General features: G+C 41.2%; 1 protein-coding gene and 1 pseudogene across 7 annotated transcripts in view; one reads left to right on the plus strand and one right to left on the minus strand.

Annotated features, from left to right (window-relative positions):
• The window catches only part of JAK1 (Janus kinase 1), a 133,520-nt gene that overhangs the window by 76,436 nt on the left and 39,813 nt on the right, over positions 1 to 17,271 (minus strand). The gene's annotated exons all lie outside the window — the stretch shown is intronic.
• LOC117092036 lies at positions 10,039 to 10,284 on the plus strand (annotated as a pseudogene).

Below are 17,271 nucleotides of genomic sequence, written 5' to 3' on the forward strand. Positions count from 1 at the left end.
ATGGAAGTACACGCCCACAATCTTTAGAATATATTGTGTGTATGTCCATGGCAAACATATACACACACACACACACACACACACACTCCCCGTTAAAATAAATATTCAGTGTACACTGTATTTATGAATATAACCTCTATGCATAGGAGAAACTGTATAAGCAGAGGTAGTCTTTCTCCAGCCCAGAAAGCAAGCAAGTACTAAATTCCCAGGCCAGGTCCTAGGTCTCACAAAGCTCTATAATCATAAAAGTCCAAACCCATGAAAACACTACTGGCAATATAACAGACACAGATAAGTGATTGCTGAGTGAGTGAATGAATGAATGAATGAACGAGCTAATTTAAAAAAGACAAAAGAACTGAGATTCTACTGCTACTGCTGTCTAGCATTATGCTAGCTATCCACGACATTTTAATTTCTCCTTCCTACTAAACTATCTGGATGCAACATAAGGCATTCCAATCAAATGTGATGTTTTCTTTTGTTTCCAAATTACTGCTTGGTATTTAATGGTGTATCTCTTTTCCTAGTTTTCAGGAAGCTTGTTAGCAGTGGTTGCTGCTCACAAGAGCTGCTGACAGAGAAGCTGGCACATGCACCCCACCTGAGCCATGGTGAAAGAGGGTCTCAGAGGCAAGCACAGCTGAAAGCAGGTGGGGGTGAAGTAGCGTTTAGTAGAGGGGACAGGATGACACAGAAAGGAAACTAGCTTGTGATCAAAAGTTTTAGGATGGAGGGGAGAAGAGGACAAAACAAGGAAAAAAGGGTAGCTGGGAAAAATGACAAACAGAGACGGACGGACGGAGAGCCAGTGTCATAAGAACTATTCAGAGAAAAGAAAACAGATCTTCTAGGCCAGACAGACACAGTGGCTCCCACTTGTAATCCCAGCACTTTGGAAGGATGAGGCAAGAGGATCGTTTGAGGTCAGGAGTTCAAGACCAGCCTGGGCAACACAGTGAAACCCTGTCTCTACAAAAAAAAAAACAACCAGGTGTGGTGGCACATGCCTGTAGTCCCAGCTTCTTGGGAGGCTGAAGTGGGAGGATCACCTGAGCGTGGGAGGTCAAGGCTGCAATGAGCTGTGATAGCACCGCTGCACTCCAGCCTGAGCAACAGTGAGACTATCACACAAAAAAATAAGACAGGGTCTCAAAAAAAATAAAACAGGAACCTGCTCTTATTCCCACCTGCATACACTAAGTGTTATCAATCATTTGTCCAAGAGCTTTAATAGGCAACATATTGGTGCTAATTTGTTCTCTTTAGCCCCGTTCTGGTGGGAGGTGACCTGCTCGGTGGAATGGTAGATCAAAGTATATTCTTTATTGATTCTCAGGCAGTAAAGGTCTCCGTACCACAAAAGCTTGTGCCTTCTAAATTTCAAACAATTTCATGAAAATAATGTTGAAATTATGATACCATCTTTATATCCGTTATTTATTTAATCTTTAACTTAACCCACAAGATTCCAAGGCAGTTTATAAGAACACATTGAATAAAACAGTAATACATATTTTTAAAATTAAAGACTAAGGAGATTAACATGGGACAAAAAGTCAAGGCTAGTGGAAAGTTATTTGTAGGCTACTGCTTTCCACATAGACATGAAGGATGGGCCACAAATTTGGCTTTGAGTTTCCTAGGGGTCGAAAAAAAAAGGTAGGGGAGAAACAGGATCAAATGTGCTGCTCATTGTCAAAAAAGGTAAAAGAAAATGTTATTTGAGGAACGAAAAGTTTTTCTGATGGTAGCTCTTAAATTTCTCTGGGGGAAGAGAGAGCATTTGAAATTTCATCTAGAGCTTTTGTGGTCTTCCCAATCACTTTGGAGGGTTACACTGTACTTAGAAATATCAACATATGGCCGGGCACGGTGGCTCATGCCTGGAATCCCAGCACTTTGGGAGGCTGAGGCAGGCTGATCACTTGAGGTCAGGAGTTCGTGACCAGCCTGGCCAACATGGCAAAACTCCGTCTCTACTAAAAATACAAAAACTAGCCAGGCATGGTGGCAAGCGCCTGTAATCCCAGCTCTGATATTACAGTAGGAGGCTGAGGCAGGATAATAGTTTGAACCTGGGAGGCAGAGGTTGCAGTGACTCAGGATTGCGCCACTGCACTCCAGCCTGGATGACAAAGCAAGACTCTGTCTCAATTTAAAAAAAAAAAAAAAAATCAACATAGGGCATTTAGATTCCAAAAAACCAAGTCAGAACATCAGCCAACAAACTGTACTCTTCATTTTTAGTGTTCTTCCACAAAGCCATCTCCCGCTGTGGTTCCTCTGTCCTCTGCCTGCCCTTGGAATTTACTTTCTTAAGATGCACCAACCAAAATGGGCAATTAAAGTGTTTAAAATGCTAATACCACGATAAACAAGAAAATTATTCAAGAGTGAAGAAACAAAAACAATTATTATCTACTGACCAATGTAGTTGGAGAGGTGAACTTTACATAAAATCGAAGAAAATTACCAGAAAGCATCTAAGAAATGCTTGATTACTTGGTGAGGGATCTGGGGCCACAGGAATGGGCCAGAAAACCTTTCTACTTTGAAAGATTAATAGTAAAAATGGATGGGTGTTATGAGTACAGAGTGACCATATAATTTATCAACCAAACTGGGATACCTCAGAGTTAAAGAGTGTGCTATCAATAATTAAACCCAACATCAGGTGTAAACTGGGGCTGCCCCAGGCAAGCAGAGACATAGGGTCACTCTCTGTGTTCATCACAGCTTTACATTCCTAACACATACATGTCCTCATTACACCCCCAACAATATCATGCAGGATAGAGGCTGATAACATTGTCTCCATTTTACAGATAAGAAAATATATGCCAAAAAGATGAGTGAAGTAACGAACTCAGGTTTTGCAAAGAGAAGTATCTGAGTTGAGACTCCACGCAGGTCTACTGACTCTTAACCCAGTGCCCTTCCATTAAATCATCTAAGTAATGACCTGGACCCAGTCAAGTATCGATGACATGCACCTAGCTAAGTTCTTTCTCGTTTCCAGTAACAGCAATACAAGTTGAAAACATTTTCAAACGTCAGGAGAAAATATCTGCCTTTCAGTTTTAAATCCAATCATAGCTAGGTTCATATTTTGAGTATTTTACATTTCTAACAGGACTTTGTTCCTGATTTCACAATTTTCTGTTATTTCATTTCAAATGATCTAAATATAGGCAAGGATCCTAGATAATAACAACATAGACTCATAATGGGCTTAAATTCAAAACTCTCATAAAATTAAATTCCATTAATTCAGGCTCTCCATTTTATACACTACCAATAATCTTTCTCTGTTTTCCGATCCCTATGTCATCATCCGTCTTATATTAAATAGCAAATGATTAGGAAATGTTTTACAGAATTATTAGGTAATAAATGGTCACTCCATCGAGTAATTCTCAAACCCAGCTGTATATCAGAATTACCTGGGAGCTTTTAAAAAATATATGAATTCTAGGCCGGGCGCGGTGGCTCAAGCCTGTAATCCCAGTACTTTGGGAGGCCGAGGCGGGCGGATCACAAGGTCAGGAGATTGAGACCATCCTGGCTAACATGGTGAAACCCCGTCTCTACTAAAAAATACAAAAAACTAGCCAGGCGAGGTGGCGGGCGCCTGTAGTCCCAGCTACTCGGGAGGCTGAGGCAGGAGAATGGCGTGAACCCGGGAGGCGGAGCTTGCAGTGAGCTGAGCTCTGGCCACTGCATTCCAGCTTGGGCAACAGAGCGAGACTCCGTCTCAAAAAAAAAAAAAAAATACGAATTCCAATCCTTACCCTATATCAATCAGGGTCTCCGAGGCTGGAACCCAGAGTAGACAATTTTTTGAACTCTCAGGTGATTCTGAGGCCCATCTGTTCTAATACCAATCCAAATCTGACCCACCCAAGACTTCCAAAGCAGACACAGCTAACCCCTGACTCACTTGCAACCACAGTTATGTCATTCTGCTCTCTCCTCTGCAACTCACACGATTTCTTCTTACTGATTTTCTTTATCCATCCTCTACAATGCAGTAGCATCCTGCACTGAAAGGCAGTTAAGGCCATATACATTGCAATCAGAAAGCTGTGGGGCAGATCCTAGTCACTCCTTCCAAGACCATAATCAATGTCTTCTGAACTAGTCTATGTCAAAAGATAGTAATGGTCATGATCATAACACCAATAATAAAAGCTGATATTTGCTAAGCACTTACTATGCCACTAACAATGCTAATCACTCTGCATGAATGATCTCAATTGCCACATTAACCCTGTAAAGCAGGACTATTCTTATCCCCATTTTACATTCCAGGAGAACTTTGCCAAGGTCATACTGCTGGGAAGTAGCAGAGCAACAAAGAAAGGTCCATTTCTGAAAGGTAAACCACTCCTTGTAAAAGTACTTCTAAAAGGAATCAGTAGTCCTTCTGGAAAATGAAACATTTAGGCTTTGAAGATGCATCAAAGGTAACTTTTCCAGTGTGTGATTTGGGGCTTTGCTGATTGGCTGGTTGGAAAGAAACTGGATTCAATGTTTCAAATGCAACACAGCCCAAATATTTCTTATTCTCTAGCTGTTCCACTGGATATGGTAAAATGAGCTTCCACCTAGATGTGTTTGATTGCTAGGGTGGCCACATACATATAAAAATTATATATAAATTTTTTTGAGACAGGTCTCACTCTGTCACCCAAGCTGGAGTGCAGTGGCACAATCTTGGCTCACTGCAATCTCAGCCTCTCCGTTCAATGCTGAATCCTCCCACCTCAACATCCAGAATAGCCGAGACTACAGGCGCACACCCCATCACATCTGGCTAATTTTTGTATTTTTTTGTAGAGACAAGGTCTCGCCTTATTGCCCGGGCTGGGGTGAATATACAATTTACTGTACAAACTAGGAGGTATTAAAACATCAGGAACTATTCATAACTATGCTGGGAAAATAGGAATAGGCATATAGTGGAACATATGATCACCCTACTGACAGCAGAATTCCAAGACAATAAATCGCAAGTGAACTGCCATGGACTCACTCAACACCATGGCTCAATTTCATGCAGTAAATAATTTTTGTGTGCCTACAATGTGCCAGCGTCTGTGCTAGAAATTGGTCATACAATGGTAATAATTCCTATGAACCAGATACTAATGGAACTGACCATTCAACAGTTACAAAATGATAAGCTTTGTATTAAGGAGAAAAATCAAACTGCAGAATAACACATATGGCGAGATTCCATGAGGGAGGGAAGGAGGAAGGAAGGAAGGAATTGAAACAAAGTATATGGGAGCAAAAATAATCCTCTAACTCCATGTAAGGGTGGATCAGATGAAGTTTCACAGAGAATGTCCTGGGGCTGGGATTTGCAGAAAAACAGATATTAAATAAGAGAAGCAGGTGGGACTGGAGATAGCACATTCCTGGCAAAAATAAGAGCATGTGTAAAGGCACAAGTCTGAGAGCATGTAGAGGTCCTTTCATGAAGTGCACATTGGTGCACGGGAGGGTACGCTGGGGGGTGAGTGGCCAGACATGGGGCTACAGCAGTGAGGAGAGGCAGGTGTGGTCAACCCTCTAGACCATGCTGAGTAGCCAGGACTCTACAGTGCAGGTTAGAGGAGGCCAGTGAATGTTGATTTTGAGAAAGACCAATGTCAGGTCATTTTGACAGCAGCTGACAGAAGGCAGAGACCAGCAGTTTGGAAGCACTTGCAATGGTCCAAATAAAAGATGATGTTGAACCAAACACTTATGAATCCCCTACCTCAGACAAGGGGCCAGGCACTAGGGATTCAAAAACAAACACAATCTACTCACTGTCTTATGAAAAGTGAGGTTTAAATGAAGAGACAGATACGGGAACAATTTTAATATGACAGAATGACCATAGATGCTTTAAATAAAAGGTTTAAGTTAAACAATGGAATGCTTCTGACTCTAAACACTTTGAGAATTGCTAAAGAGAAAGCTAACACAACGTTTAGAGGTTGTAAAGTCTCAAAACAATGAAATAAACAGCTGAGGAGAAAAGAACCTTTCTGAGAACTATCCAAGGCTGACCTCTTTTATTAAGTGGTTGTAAGGAAAACTGGGAAATATCTGGGCAAATACATGGTTTTGCTTTGTTTTTTTGACAGAGTCTCATCTGTCACTCAGGCTGGACTGCAGTGGCGTGATCTCAGCTCACTGCAACCTCCGCCTCTGGGGTTCAAGTGATTCTCTTGCCTCAGTCTCCTGAGTAGCTAGGATTACAGGCATGTACCACTATGTCCGGCTAACTGTATTTTTAGTAGAGACGGGGTTTCACCATGTTGGCCAGGCTGGTCTTGAATTCCTGACCTCAAGTAATCCGCCCGTCTCTGCCTCCCAAAGTGCTGGGATTACAGGCATGAGCCACTGTGCCCGGCCAAACACATGGTATTTAAAATACAACTATAACTATAGTATTGCAACGTGGGGAATGTGTGATGGGTGGGTCTTTCCTCAATACAAGATAAGGCACAACACTATTCAATAAAAAACCTCTCTGATTTTTTAAGTCTGACCCAACTTCAAATCCCACTTACTAGCTATGTGACCTTGAGTCAATTATTTTACCTGCCTGTCTTCACTATAAAATGAGAATAACCACATACATACCTTACAGGATTGTGAAGGTAAACGAGGCAGGATTCCCAGCTAAAATGGCAGATTGAACACAAATACCCAATTTCATTCCCTTCTGAAACTCCACTAAAACGTAGTAGATATTTTTAAAATATATAAAGTAGTATGATAAATACAGCATGTTTTTAAAACCAAATTCACAAATATGTAAGGGGAATAGAAGAGGAGAAAACTACAACTTTGGAAACTGGAAAGTAGTTGGATGTGTAAAAAAAAAAAAAAAAAATGACATCAATAATCCACAAATACTGAATCCCAAGCTGACAACGGCAAAAGTTGATAACCAAATCAACATATACCACAGAAGTCTCCAAAGTCACAGGAACCAGAAGGAAGCAGCAGAACTGGGGTGAAGAAAGAGGGCTGGGAAAGGCATTTGAGAAAAAGAATCCCCTTGGTCACTCCTCCGCCCCAGCAAAAGTCTAGACCAGCACTGTCCAGTAAAATGGTCCACAAAATGTTCTGTATCTGTGCCGTACCCAGCACGGCAGCCAGTCACATGTGGTTACCAGGCACTTAAAAGATGGCTAGTGTAACTGAGAAACTGACTTAATTTTATTAAATGTTAATTTAAATTTAAGTGGCTACCATGTGGCTAGTGACTATTTTATTATAAGGAAACACACGTCTACAGGTTTAGTTTCTGGAAAGGTTAAGACAAAGGGTCTTGTAACTAGAGATGCCAGGCAAAGCATGGGAACCTCCGTGCACGCAGATAGACGGCATCTGCACACATGCTGAGTGCTGGGGGCCAGGATGCTACAGCCTTCACCCTCTTCCTTGCAGCTCCAGAAATGCTGGCAGCCAGTCCCTAGCCCTCCAGGTGAGGGACTGAATACTGTCTTCTGAGGAATGTGACCATCTCACCAGGACTGACCTAAAGACACAGAGGTTGGGAGTTTCCCAATTAATGGCTCACTCTTAGTGATGTCCAAAGTCACCAGCCCCAGGCACATGCTCAGCCTTCCTCCAAGTTTAATCATAAACAAACAGCCAAGGTAAACAGATGTCTGAGGAAAGCCTCTAATGCAGACATGGAGACAGAAAAAAGCAACTCAGAGAAAACATTACGCAGAGAGAAAACTTTAAAAATTAATGTCTTCGGAAAGATAAAAGAATACCTTTTATTTATGAATCAAGAATAAGATGTTTATTTTTGAAAGTAACATTTCAGAGAAAAAAGGAGCTCTTGAATATTAAAAAGATAACAGAAATGAAAACACAGCTGGGAAAGGGCCCTACGGAATTTTCTAGGTTGATAGAAATGTTCTATATTTTGTTTAGGATGGTAACTGCACAAGCATATATGATTGTCAAAACTAAGCCAAAGAAACACTTAGGATTGATATGCTTTGCTGTAGGTAAATAATACCTTAATTTTCAAAAGCTAGAAAGGTTGGAAGATAATGTTTAGGAAAGGCCAGGCGCAGTGGCTCATGACTGTAACCCCAGCACTTTGGAAGGCTGAGGCAAGGGGATCTCTTGAGGTCTGGAGTTCGAGATCACCCTGACCAACATGGTGAAACCCTGTCTCTACTAAAAATACAAAAGTTAGCCAGGCATGGTGGCATGCACCTGTAGTCCCAGCTACTCAGGAGGCTGAGGTGGGAGAATCACTTGAACCAGGAGGCAGAGGTTTCAGTGAGCCGAGATTCCGCTACTGAACTCCATCCAGCCTGGGTGACAAGAGTGAAACTCTTTCTCAAAAAAAAAAAAAAGGTTTAGGAAATAGGTTAGAAAAGAACAGTTTGAAAATAGGAGAAAAGAGATAAGAAAATTAAAAGGGGCAATCCAGATAGTTACACGTCTGAATTCCTAAAGAAAAGACAGAGAAAGTGGAGGGGAGAAAATCATCAGCAAAACCATTTGAGAAAGACTTCCCAGAACCAAAGGCTACCAGCTGCCAGGTTGGAAAGGCCCATCAAAACAATGGAGAAAAAGACCTGTCTGCGTCATTCCTGGGAAACTTCAGAACATTGGAAACAAGGGTCTATAAGCTTCCAAAAGAGGATAAAACAGGCTACATTCAAAAGATCAAGGATTGAGAATATTCTCAGGCTTTTTAAGAGCTGCACCGAGGAAAGAGACAGCCACCCAACGCCTTCAAAATTCTGAAGGGAAACAACTTCCAACCCAGAAGTCTATAACCAGCCAAATTATCAACAAATTATGAAGGAAGAATCAAGACACAGTTAGACATCAAAGATCTCAAAAAACATACTGCTATGTATCCTTCTGAAAATAACAGGAGACAGGCTCCAACACAGGAAATAAAGATCAAACAAAGAGGAAGTGAAGGGAATTCCCAGGAGCACAGAACAGAGCGGTCTCAACACGAGAGCTGTGGCAAGCCTCAGAGGATGACCAGTCCCCATGTGAGCAGGGCAACTTGAGAGATACTTATGTTGAGGGCTGTCACTGGCAAGATCCCTGTAGACTGCATCGAGGGCAGAATGCCTGGGTGAGCCTGAACCAAATTCCTAATGGAATTTGGTTTTCTTAATCATGTACTGATGAAGTTCCTGTTCCCGCGCTGTGTCCTGCTGCCTGAATCAGCAGAAGACTATTTCACCCCACAGAAGAATTCCATTTGGCCTATTCTTGAGAGTGTCTTGCTGCCTGAATCAGCAGAAGACTATTTCAACCCACAGAAGTATTCCATTTGGCCTATTCCTGAGAGCTGGACATAAGCCAGGGTGGAGGAGCCCATTCCTCTTGATTCCACTCCTCCCAGGCTCCCAACAGCTGGGCCCTCTGCAATCTTCCAGGCACCCCCAACTATGAAAAACCCTGTTTCCCACAATTCATTCATGATCTTTTCCACTGACTTTCCCAAAAGGGTCCCTGAAACCTCTCAACTCTCGATCCAGACTTGACCCAGAATTTCTGTTCAGATCCGGGGTAATGAATTCAACCATAGACCATGAAGCTCTTCTCCTGGGAGCCTTCATCTTGGCATCACTGCCCTTTCCTTATATACCGAGGTTTATGCCTGCTTTGGGGACATATACACCGGTAGGAAGGAAATGATTGATACCAAAGTGAGGGTGACTGTTACCTCTGAGGGAAGTGCAGTGGAGTACCAGGTGATTTCTAAGACACCAGTAATGTTCTCTTTCTTAACCTGAATGGTGGATACATAGGTATTTTTCTCTAACTATACACATACTGTTTATATAGTCTTCTCTATGCTGATACGTTTTTCAATTTAAAAAGTCCCCTCCACAGAAAATTAAATATATTTCAAGACCCTAAGTAGATACTCATTAATTTTCAATTACGTTATTCTGAGATACTGCTTAGTCAAGGGCCTGGCAGCTAAGCTAATTCTCTCCTTTTAAATCAGAGGCCCTTGCTGAAAACATGCTCCACCAGGTCCTTGGTCAGGCCAAGAAGGAGCTGAGTTTGATCCCCCTCTTTGTATTTAATGGAGCTAGCAGTACCAGAGCAGCACTGTATGTCTTGCATCTGGCATTTCAATCCAGATGTCAGCTGGGCCAGAAAGAATGACCCAGGGCCCTGGAATAAACTGGGTTCCAATCAGCGATACAAGTTCTACTCAGTGAATGTGGATTGCAGTAAATGAAGAAAGAAGGTCCAGACTTCTAAATGAAATGTTTCACTATAAGGATGCTTAGAATGAAGATCTTCCAGGCTGGGCGCGGTGGCTCACGCCTGTAATCCCAGCACTTTGGGAGGCCAAGGCGGGCAGATCACGAGGTCAGGAGATCGAGACCATCCTGGCTAACATGGTGAAACCCTGTCTCTACTAAAAAAAATACAAAAAATTAGCCGGGCATGGTGGCAGGTGCCTGCCGTCCCAGCTACTCGGGAGGCTGAGGCAGGAGAATGGCGTGAACCCGGGAGGCGGAGCTTGCAGTGAGCCAAGATAGCGCCACTGCACCTCCAAGCCTGGGCGGCAGAGCAAGACTCCATCTCAAAAAAAAAAAAAAAAAAAAATGAAGATCTTCCAGAAGCTATGTGCACGATTTTCCACTTAACTAGGAAATATTTATCCTTTAGATACATGAAATCATGTTGATATATTGTGGAGATTACACTTATTAATAAATAACAAACTTGAAAAAAAAATCAATTACCTTATCCTCTCCAGTAATCAAATATTGTGCTTCTTTAAAGACCATCCTGAATGGCAGCAACTTTCTAAAATTCTACCTAGGCAATAATCCCCTGGACTTTCATCATGTGCCAATTTGTGCCATTATTTACTTGTAATGTATGTCTCCTTAGCTAGGTTGAAAACAGAAATGAACAAAAGCATGACTTTTCCTAATGAGTCTTTCCATTAGCTACTATAAAAACAATAATGGTCCTAAGTCAAATGGAGTGGGGCCTGACAGACACACTAGATCCTCTCAGGACAGAGTCAGGTTCTTGGATGAGGTCCTTCCATCACTCAGTGCCTTCCCACCTCCAGCACCTGCTAAGCACAGGGCCTGACATAGAGTAAGAATTCAAGTGTTTCTTGATAAATAATAAATGACATCAGAGAAAAAAGTGCTAAGAATCAAGTGACAAATATGACCCAAGTAATTAATGAAAAAGTAGCTCCCTATTGAAAGGTAAAAATCACGGTGATCATTTCTGGTTAAATGAATCAAACAACATTTTTAAGCATAAAGAGGAGGTGTAGCATTAAGGATAATCCTTGAAAATTATGTCCAAATCTGAAATTGATGGAAACAGGGAAAAGTGGCTTACATGAAATGAACAGTAATTTAAATGGAATAAACGGGACAGGTGTGGCGGCACACGTCTCTAATCCGAGCATTTTGGGAGGCCAAGGCAGGTGGATCACTTGAGCCCAGAGTTCAAGACCAGCCTGGGCAACATGGCGAGACCCCATCTCTACATAAAACATAAAAATTAACTGGGTGTGGAGGCACGTGCCTGTAGTCCCAGCTATTTGGGAGGCTGAGAACTACTAGAGAATTGCTTAAGCCTAGGAAGCAGAGACTGGAATGAGCCGAGATCATGCCACTGCACTCCTGCCTGGGCGACAGAGCAAGACTCTGTCTTAAACTAAACTAAGACTAGACTAGACTAGACTAAACTAAAATTAAATAAAATTAAATTAATGCTGGCAGTGGAAAATTTCTCCTCCAGCACTGATGACAGCATAGTGTGGACTGAATGAGTTCTAAACCCTGCCTCTGCCAGAATCTAACTTTGGGCCTTGGATAATTCAAGGAATCCTTCTGGCCCTCAGTTTTCCCCACTGTAAAACAGGCAGGCAGAATAAATGAGCATGAAGCTCCCTGAAGGCCAACAGGGTTATAGGAGTCTATATATTCCTGCTTACTGAATCACTGCCTAATATCAAAGCAGTATACAGGAAGAGGTCCAGCGCAAAACTGTCCCTAATATCCTACTGGTAGAGAAAATAAAAGACACAGTTTCCAATTCAGTTAAATGTATCCAGTGACTTTTAACCTGAAAACTGCTAAAGCCGAGGAAAATAATATAAGTTGAACTCATGCCCATTTCTATTATAATTCCATTTTTCAAAGTAACTCATAAGTGTGCATGACTCACACATCTGAATATGATGAGATGTTCCTTTATCATTTCATCTTCTATGCCAGTAATCCCACATTACAGAGTGCCAAACCCCTTTAATAAGTATAGCTTACGTTTCTACTACACTCCAAAATCCAGCACAAGACTGCTGCATTAGGAAAAAAATCTAAGTGAGGATTTCTGGGCTTTGGATCACAGAACCCCAAGTCAGTTGTCAAAAATATGACTCCCTCGCCTCTCCCTTTCTGCACAGCCGCCTAGACTACTGATAACTGAATGCATAACAACTATCCTTCAGGCTCATACAGACATTTAGACAGCCCTTTGAAGTGTACAAAGCACTTTCACATCTATTAACTGATTTCCAGTGACCTTCTAGAGTGTGTAGGGAAGATGTTATCACATTCTTTACAGATAAAGAAACAGAGATTCAGAGAATTAAGTGACTTGCATAAAGCTATGCAGCTAGCAAGTGGCTGAACTGCGACATGCACTCAGCTCATCTAAAACCAAAAACTGAGCTCTTCTCACCAAACTGGTTTGTAACCTAGGGATAAGAAAATAAGTGGTTGAAATAAAACCTTTTAGAAATTTTTGTGATTATACTACTGGGAGTAGATCAACCTTTTATAAACACTGCAGCTTCTCTATTCCCTTCTTAGTCCCTTTGTACGGTGAGTTGCTAGAGTGAGATGGCTTACCCATTTGGACTTGACTCCAGATATACCTTCTTTCCATTTCCAACCAAGAAGATAATTCTTGAACTCTGTCCTTGGAATATGAAAAACCAGCTATAGCATGACTTGAGTCAACAACAGTAAAGAGAGATTAAGTAACCGGCCGCAAATCACAGAGTTGCACAGGCAGAGTAGATTAGCATAGGGACTTGAATCTTCTCCCTACAGATGGACATTTAGACATTCCGTCATCCTTTCTGAGACACAGGGTTTGCAGAAGTTCTTTCAGGGACAAAAATTCCCTAAGCAGCCCACAGTGCTATTAGTTTCCTCATTTGATTGTTCTTATGAGGAAAAAAGAAAAAAAAAAAAAAAAAAAACACTATTAAATGGTCTCCCCAGTTAGTTACTTGGGAACAACTAACCAGACCATCCCTGTACCCCGTATAAATAAAAACAAGGTTTTTTTTCACATTGACCTGATAATTTCATTGGTAGCTACAATTAACTACACAATACTTGGAGGTAGGGAGATTTACTCTGTATCCTCACCTTTAATTATACAAGGCTGGAATCCCCTGTCAGTTTATTCAGCCAAGCTTACAAGAAGTCACAATGTGGGAATTTCCAAAGCCAGTCAAACATCAGGAGTATAAATGTCACATACCTAGACTTCTCAGTTTACAAACACATTTTTTTTAAAGCTGACTAGTAACAATATAAAAATCTTCCCTCCTGTTCACCACTTCAAACATTTAATATGATTTAGGTTTTTGGTTAACCATGCTTGTCAAATGCTTTAAGGTGCTAAATTACTAACTGGGCTGGAACTTTCTAACCATACCTCATTTAAATTCAATCATAGATTACATATCAAACACTTAAATTTCCAAGTCTTCAGCCAAATGAGATCTGCTTTATAATCTGAATAGAAAATGGTTGGTAAGTAAACAAGCTAATCATGATCACCATCTCTAGAGCAAAAATATGAAAAGACCATAAGGAGTGGCTTTGACATGAGTCAAACTTGAGTTTAAATCCTGGCTCTGCCACTTACGAGCTGTGTATGGTCCTGGGCACTTGAGCTTCTCAGCCTTAAATTTCTGCATCTCTAGTATCAATTCGCTCTCATCTAACTGTTGTCAAGGACCAATCACAGTAGAAATCATGCATTAGGTACTAAATAAAAAAGATACTTATTAGCTACTACAAAAGTAAATTTGGAATACAAGCCAAAGTGACTCTGTAGATAATAATAACCTGGAAAGTCAGGGTAGGAAACAATTGCAGGTTCTTTCTACTAATATTCTACTTTCTACCCTTCAAGACCCATCCCAATCCAACCTCCTCCTCCACTACTTAGCTCCATCAACTCCAGCCTACAATGACTGACACAACATAATTAGCACTTCATTAAACATTTTATTGTGTTTCTGGGATCACTACTTGCTGGTCCTAACACCTATCTGTTTAAGGGTACCTTAAGCAGAATGGGTATCTGTGTCTCTAACTTCCAGTCTCACTACCCCTTCATTATTCTAACTCATTATAAACTACATTGCGACCACAAGTGATTACACAATGCCATTTAATTAGAATCGTGAATGCCTGAAAATACAAAAATCACCCTTGAACAGTTAACAGATAATTTTAGCTTATTAAACACACATTTTTAAATACTCCAAAACCACTTTGGTTCAGATCACATGCGGACATTCCCATTGGTTGGCTGTGGTGACTATGTCACAAATTAGAGTCCCTCCAGCTAAGATTCTCAGGCCCAGGGTGCTGTGACTAAACCACTGTAACCACTTCACATCTACTTGTATACTCCCATTTTCTAAAACTTCAAAACCACCAGACAAAAACAACTTTATTCAAAGACAGAGTTTAGAATCAAGGCCACACATACCATGACTTAAAACAAAATGAAGCTTAAACTCTCCCCCACAGACTTCTCTACACTTTGCCAGGTCTTACTGATACAGTTCCAATGCATCAGACCAACGGTTCCCAACACCTCCCATTCCGACTCTTGCTGCTTTTTAAAACATATATGTCATAATGCTCCCCCTTTACTACCCTGAAATGAACATCAAAAATAATATAAACTATATACAATTTCAAAATAATATAATGTCCTCACTATAAATAAAGAATGTAAGGAAATCTGTAAGAATATATATTTCAATAGTAATTGCTCTGTCACGAGTACATCAGAAGACAGAATGAAGTAGTCTAACACAACAGAACAACTCTGAATGCAATAACTATAAATGCAGTCAGAATCTTGCATATTATTCTTGGTGACACAAATACATGCACACCAACATTGGTGAGTGATTTATAAAAATGGTAAACAGCTTTTGGCAAAGTTACGAACAAAATAGTGTAGTATCTTATATAGTACATTGTATCAATTTACATAGTAGTGGCATTCCTAGAAAATTAAGGGTATATCAAAACAATGCAAAAAGTCCTTTACATAAAATGGAATTACAGGTTCTAGGTTCAGAAAATTACGAACAGGCTTTCTCCCTGCAAGAAAGTCTGGGGAGACATTTGAAAGTCATGTAGGCTACAGAAAAATTCTTCTATCCACAGGACTATTGCTGTGCACATTATAGGATTCCTAGTATTCCTAGCCATGACCTCCTAAATGTCAAAGGTACCCAGCCCAGCATCAAAGAGACAAACAACAAGGGCCCACTGCCCCAGCTGTGCTCTGCTATGAGGCCAAGTAGGGTCTTACTGTCTTTGTATGTCATGCACCAACCTTAGAACTATGTGTGGCTTCTAAGTAGGTGATCAGTGAGTCTGAAGAAGTGGATGGTAGTTCTTCTAAAATTCCTCTGTTTGTTCTGAAGTAGCAGAAAAACAGAATCAGTATTTTCGGCAAATTGAAAGATAGCATCTACTGGACAGGAATGTAGAACTGCTGACATTCACTTAAAGCCGCAAACACTTCACAGGATGCTATTATTCCAACCCCATAATGATTACCTAAACTCAGGACAGCAAATACACATGGTGGGCAGGGGCTGAACAGGCAAAGCACAGAGGATTTCTAGGGCAGTGAAAATATTCTGTGCAATACAATGATGGTGGGTACATGTCATCATACATTTGTCCAAACCCATAGAATGTACAACTCCAAGAGTGGACCCTAATCTAAACTATGGACTTGGGGTGATAACGATGTCAGTGTAGGTTCACCAAGTGCAACAAATGTACCATTCTGGTGGGAAATGTTGGTTATGAGGGAGGTTACGCATGTGTGAGATCTGTACCTTCCTCTTAATTTTGCTGTAGGCTGGGCACAGCAGCTCATGCCTGTAATCCCAGCACTTTGGGAGGCTGAGGTGGGTGGATCACCTGAGGTCAAGAGTTCAAGACCAGCCTGGTCAACACAGTGAAACCCCATCTCTAATAAAAATTAAAAAAAAAAAATACAAAAAATTAGCAGGATGTAGTGGCGCATACCTGTAATGCCAGCTACTTGGAGAGGCTGAGGCAGGAGAATCGCTTGAACCCAGGAGACAGAGGTTGTAGTGCACCAAGATTGTACCATTATACTCCAGCCTGGGTGACAAGAGGGAAACTCTGTCTCAAAAAAAAAAAAAAAAATTGCTCTAAACCTAAAACTGCTTTAAGAAAATAAAGCCTTAAGGAAAAATAAAAGAAGAAGAAGAAAACTGTGTATACATCATGGCCTGATGTCCCACAAAGCCTGGGAATGGCTTTAATATCCATCTCAATGTGGCTCCAATGAGTCCTGCCAACTGATTAGGCTTCCTAACCTCAAAAATATGGGAGAAGACAATTAGTCAATTTAAACTGACTTCCTGTGGGTAACTGGGCCTTCCACACCATGCAATCTAGTAATTTCGACTACCATCATTTGAGCACTTACCATGCTCTTCAGGCACATAGTGCCATGCACTTATTTGACCTTTATACAACAATGAGACATGGTATAAATCCCTACTTTACAGGGAACTAAATGAGGTCCAAACACAAGATCCAAGTTCAAATGCTGTTGAAGCCCAGACTATACAGCCCAGATCTATCTAGCTCCACGCCTGTGCCAGTTATTTGCAACCACCTATAAAACCACCTGCCTGGAGAAGTGGGGTCATAAAGCTTCCTACTAGAGTGGTACCTCTCCTCTGCATGAACCCAGGAGGTGGGCAGGCCCCTTTAGGTAGATGACAGATAACATATCAAATAAAAGCTAAAACAAAATTCCTCTCTGCTGCTCAGCCAGAGTCACAGAAAGCTGGGAAGATACCCAAATGTATCCTTAAACCGAGCTGTGGACCCCAGGACCACACATTCCCTGATGCATAAAGATTCAAAGCTTCGGAATGGCATCAAG

Source organism: Trachypithecus francoisi, unplaced genomic scaffold, assembly GCF_009764315.1.
Source record: "Trachypithecus francoisi isolate TF-2019V2 unplaced genomic scaffold, Tfra_2.0 Lachesis_group12, whole genome shotgun sequence".
Classification (NCBI taxonomy): domain Eukaryota; kingdom Metazoa; phylum Chordata; class Mammalia; order Primates; family Cercopithecidae; genus Trachypithecus; species Trachypithecus francoisi.